Source organism: Labeo rohita, chromosome 22, assembly GCF_022985175.1.
Source record: "Labeo rohita strain BAU-BD-2019 chromosome 22, IGBB_LRoh.1.0, whole genome shotgun sequence".
NCBI classification, from domain to species: Eukaryota; Metazoa; Chordata; class Actinopteri; order Cypriniformes; family Cyprinidae; genus Labeo; species Labeo rohita.
In genome coordinates, this window is record NC_066890.1 from 42,516,489 (window position 1) to 42,522,488 (window position 6,000).

Consider the following 6,000-nt stretch of genomic DNA (forward strand, 5'->3'; position numbering starts at 1 on the left):
AGTGCTCCAAAATCTCCTGGTAGATGGCTTCATTGACTTTGCTCTTGATAAAACACAATGGACCAACACCAGCAGATGTCATGGCACCCCAAATCATCACTGACTTTGGAAACTTCACACTGGACTTCAAGCAGCCTGGATTCTGTGCCTCTCCAGTCTTCCACCATGGTTTCAACATGAAATGCAAAATTTACTTTTATCTGAACAGAGGACTTTGGACCACTGAGCAACACTCCAGTGTGGTGACTCTTAATGCGCTAACTCCGGCTTCATTCTGCTCCTCGTGTAGCTCTCCCAAGTGTTTGAATCGGCTTTGCTTGACAGTTTTCTCAAGCTTGCGGTCATCCCTGTTGCTTGTGCACCTTTTCCTATCCAATTTCTTCCTTCCAGTCAACTTTGCATTTAATATGCTTTGATACAGCACTCTGTAAACAGCCACCCCTTTCAGTAATGACGTTCTGTCTTTGTGGAGGGTGTCAGTGATTGTCTTCTGGTCCATTGTCATGTCAGTAGTCTTCCCTATTATCGTGGTTTCAAAGAGCAAGAGATACCTGGAATTTATACTGTAGGGATGGACATTTAATGAAACTCAAATGTAAATATTCTAATATTTTGTGATACTGGATTTTTGACTTTCATGAGGTGAAAGCTCTAATCGTCAAAATTAAAACAAAAAAACTTTAGAAATGTTTTACTTTACATGTAATAAATCTAGAATATATGAAAGTTTCAGTTTTTTAAATAAGTTACAAACAAAAAATGAACTTTTTCATGATATTCTAATTTTTTTAGATGCACCTGTATATGGTGTGTTGACTTTTTGAATTAAAAATGTACATATTCATATAAGAAGTTATGCATTATGAACTGATTATGAAATGTTTCAAGAATTATTCTTTACATCATTATTAGTACTCAGTCTTTCTATGATTTTAACACATACATTTTATGCAGTGCTGGCCTGTAGGTTTGTGAGTCCATAGGCAAGATAATGAAAATGGGTCATAGAAATTTGACGAGTGAAGAGAAAGCACATAGCATGACTATTTCAATATTTAAGTATGATTGTGCATTAACTGTAACACATTCAACAAACATATGTAAAATATTTAAACAAATAAAAAAAATAGCAGTGCAAGTGAGCTTAAGTAAACAGATACACATGCATCAGGGAAGGAAGTATACACAAAGACTAAATAAAATAAACAGAGCATAAACAAAATAAACCTAGACCTACTAATATTCATAAATGATACGAAATGCAGGCTATTTTGCTTGTTTTGTATTGTTTTGATTGATGAAAAAGCGTTTTTGCGTTAGACATTGGGTCTGATTCTGATCATGGGCATCATTGCATGTATAAAACAAGTACTACAGCAATAAATATTATGTATATAGCAGTCAAAAAATCTTTGCATCGCACAGAAGAGCACAAATGTGGCATTTTTGACAAGATTCAGAGGTGGCATTAATGCATTTCATAATAACAGTGTTATAAGATTAATGTTTTACATATAAAGTTTATTTAAACAAATTAAATAACTCAATTTATATTTTTAAAAAAGTAACTAAAACCACAAGTAGGTGGCATCAAGTCGAAGTCTTTGTGACAATCGCTCATTCAGTCGATTACAAAACGTAGATTCATTCATAAGCGAAACAGCTGTGACTGTGTTTGGAACTATTTTTGTTGACGAAATAGAGCACAATCAGACAACAGTGTTCCTAAAATGTAAATCGCATATTAATTTTTGTATAAGATCAAATATGTATAAAACTGTTGTATAAATTCAATTTCACTTTTGTAAACTCCCTTAGGCTATAATCATTAAAAACTGTCACTTGTCTTAGTTCATCGCGATCTCACAATCTTGGATTTTAATTAATGAAGCTCTCTACACTGCATACTGAATTTATTATTTACATCGTCTCTACAATTTGTTTGTTATAATGAATTACAAAAACTGCAGTCTGCTTTCACGATCTGTGCTGTCGCAGCGAAACAGACAAATATTCTGCTACGTTTTTAGTCTACATTGCGCTAAACCTTTACGTGCAGAACTGGGAACAACTTCGTAGTCTTTTGAATGGCTAAAATTAGAGTTGGGGTACGCGGACTCGTACTCGCACTCGAGTCCGGTCTCCAGTACAATTTTTTGGCGACTCGGACTTGTCACGGACTCTGATGCATTTTGACTTGGACTCGAGCATTTCGGACTCGGAAAATATGCCGAGTCCATCCGAGTCCAGAGACAGTTGACGGAAATGTCACTGACTCTATGTATTATCACGAAAGTGATATTCAGTATTTGCATGTGTTTTAAGTCTTGTCCAGTAGCTACTTGAAAGCCTTTGGGTTTATGTGCGCACACACTCAAAGCGCGCTCACAGAACGCGCCTCTCAGTCAGTGCGCGAATGCCGAGTTCTCTTTCGGTTCTAATAGGGTCTGTTACTGCTACACATTTGCTCGTCTTAGAGACTATTCATGTAAATGAAGTCGGTTTTGTCTTAAGTAAACCTGAACAGTTGGGAGAAATACTGATGTGTCAAAATATTTGATCTGTGCGTCAGATCTTAAGGCGACAGCAGCGTAAACCTGCAGCCGCAGACCGCGTCATAAATATTAATCAAACAACAAAAGAAAAAGAGAAAATAACTCACTTTTTTCTTGACTGAATCACTTAATAACTTTAATAAGAATCACATTTAATGTATACAGTGAAGATTTTGCAGTGTTTTATTCTAACATTTATTACTTCAAGAAATGTCTGTGGTAGTCTATTTCTGTAACTGCATTTAGATAGACCTACCTAAAAAAAAAAATCTGTTTTTAAAATTATTGCATTTTTAAAAAATATGATTTCATATTTATATTTTTGATTAATATATTTATTCATCATTTTGGTTGTAAGTAATAGGCCTACTTGTTTGGACTCAAGTGTTTACTTGCCTTCAGTAAGCTTGAGAATGTTTTACTTACATTAGTTGATTCGTTTTTGCTGTATTAAAATTATTATTATTATCTTTAAACATGATGGCAGTTTCTAGCTTTAAAGAAAAATAATTTTTCTAACATCTTTGCAGCAATAGTTTTAATGGGTCCAAAACCACCATGGGTGTGCATGAATTTCTAATAATTTAATGGCACATTATAATTTTTTCTTTATATATTTATTACAATTTATTGTAATGAATGTAACTAAATGCATTCAAAAGTAAAACAGGTGTGAGTTTGCTGTGATTATGGAAAGTATATGTAGGGCTTTATACACAGTGTGTATGATTGTAAAGACTAGGTTTATCCCTCACAACTTCATTTTCATCCAAGAAAAAAAATCATATATACTCTAAAAAGTGCTGGGTTAAAAAATAACCCAACCTTAACCCAGCTGCTGGGTAACTATGGGACAGAACACGCGTTGGGTTGTTTTGACCCAAGTGCTGGGTTTAACCATTTCACCCAGAATGCTGGGTTGTTTATTTGACCCAACCAGTGGGTCAGGTTAACTATGTTGCTGGGTTAAACATAACCTAATCATTGGGTTATTTGTTGTCTTATTGCCTTGCTACCTTTATATTTACCAATAATAATAAATAATCACAGAAGAATGTAAAATTATTATTGCTTTTCTGTAATACAGTTAGAAAAACAAAAAAATGCAAATGTAAACATCAATTTAATGAGTTTTATTTCTTTTTAAAACAATTTTCAAATGGGTGCAGCTGTCAAACATTTTATCCAACCATTACAGACACATAAAACAATAATTTTAGTAGATCAGTTACTTTAAAACACAAAACTGTGTAAACTAGGCACTGTAGATTCCGATTCTTTGTCAACATTGCAGCAGCAGAACACTCAAAAATGAATGATTACCACATGAGAATCGTTCCAAACATTGTGCTATTAAAACTAAGCCAAATCAAGTGTCCACCAGACAATACATATGACAATTTAAAACATGTTACAGGTGGCCAGAAAAAACTGTTGGCCTTAAAAAAAAAAAAAAAAATCACACATGAAGACTTATGTCCATCAATATAATATACTGCAAGCTGGAGAAATTCCCAGGCAACAAGTCAGTGGCTTCAGTGGCACAGTCCGTAACAAAGGGCGAAGGTCTGGGATGTCGTTGTCTCATCCCCAAGACACAAATCCACCATGCTGGTCTGCACCTGTTAATTATACGACACTTAGTCTTGAAGACACTTAGGCCTTTAAAATATACTCATTTTAGAAGAAAATTTCAAACTGCACATTTTTAGTCTTTTACATCTGAACACCTCATACAGTGGTGGCCAAAATGATTGGAACACTAGTATTTTCACCAGCTAAACAATTGTTTTAAGTCAGTGATTTCTATTTTTTGCTGTAGTGTGTCAGTAGAAAGTATCAGTTTGCATTTCCAAAAATTCATTATATATATAGAAAAAGTAAAACATAACTTACAGGTTTGTATGTCAATGAATGGCTTCCAGAATTCTGTGGTTGTGGTTCTGTGGACCCTTCCTCCAGAATGGGCAGGACTTTGAAAGCACTCACCCCTTTAACATCTAGACCACAAGAATAATACAGTGCAAACTGTGAAACTTATCTCATAATCAAAACAACACAACACAGTGAAACACTTTCATATGAAAATTTTCTATAGATTGACATATTATAGGAAATACTTTACCTGAAGTCATGTCACCCAACTCTTAATGCACCTTTCCATCTTGCAAATGTAGCCCAGTCTACAAAAAGTCTGCCTCTGAATGTAGCTTCCTGAAGTCTTGTGAAATCTGATCAAGTTTGAAAAAAACAAAACAAAACAAAAAAAAAAAAAAAAACACACAAATGTGGTTAAATAAGTAACTATGTATAATACCAGTAACTATGGTTATTTTAATGAAAAAATCAAATTCTAAAACAAATCATGGTTATTGAATGTTACTGAATGATAACTTAACTTCAAAGGTTTTAACCAGGGTATCAAGCTGCCTTTCCGTCAACTTCTCTATTACAAAGCTGTCCATCTGCACCAGCAAGAATCGAATGCATCCCAGCATCAAAACATACCCACCAGCATATGGTGTTTTTTCACCAGGGATGCACTCACACACATGCAACCACGTTAAATTTTAGCTAAATAAAACATATTTTGCATAAGGCATGAACCTTTGGTGGGTGATTGGCATACTAGACAATTAACAGTTTAATCATGCATTGCTAGTGTTGATCAGGCAGGCCTTTGTTTACCTTTGTTATCTGTTGTTTATCCATGATTTCAAATAAGAATCCCCCAATAACTTTTTAGTGCAAACCATTAGCCCATGTTATGTAATGTAACTACTTGAGCATTAGTTAAAGCCCAAATTATGCAAAATTGTGTTGAAAATTGAGTTGAATTGAGTTGAAATCATTTGCTGACAGCTTGTTTCCCCCAGTTTAAAAATCCCATCTGCGCCCCTGGTTCGGAGTCATCTTTTATTTCCTGAGGCAAGTCAAAAATTACATGGCTTGAAAAACTATATGTTCGGGAAATGTGTTCTTTTGGCATTCCAAATAAATTTATATGTGTAAAAAAATCCTCTCCCTTCTACCACTCTGCTCTCTGCAGTGCATCCTCTGCAACAACAATTTCAGCAACAATTGATTTAATCATGCGATTTCTGGGATCATATTTAAAACAATAAAAATAATCTATCTTTACTAATCTATAAAAGTAAGAGTAAAAAGCCTGTACACAGAATTGTAAAATATGTATTGGCTGTTTAAATGAATGTTAAATAAAAAAGTAACAATATTTTAAATAAAGACAAAAAAAAAAAAAACAACAACATCATACAAACATAAAAACTAAAACACCAGTTAAACATTTACAGAATGTATAGTGTTGTGGCAAAATAAAAACAACTCTCACCAGAGTAAGAGACAAACTTAGTCAAATGTCTTTTATAAGTTTATTCTTTGAAAAGAAGGTCAGACATTCATACAGAAACACAGGTTGCTGCAG

The 6,000-nt window shown here is 34.0% G+C and overlaps 1 long non-coding RNA gene across 1 annotated transcript; it reads right to left on the minus strand.

The window, feature by feature from the left end:
• Nucleotides 1-3,730: 3,730 nt before the first annotated feature.
• LOC127154000 (uncharacterized) lies at nucleotides 3,731-4,774 on the minus strand. The gene is made up of 3 exons (XR_007825390.1): nucleotides 4,681-4,774; nucleotides 4,452-4,555; nucleotides 3,731-4,177 (listed from the first exon to the last, which is right to left on the minus strand). It is a non-coding gene; the product is annotated as an uncharacterized LOC127154000 (long non-coding RNA).
• Between the last annotated feature and the right edge of the window lie 1,226 nt (nucleotides 4,775-6,000).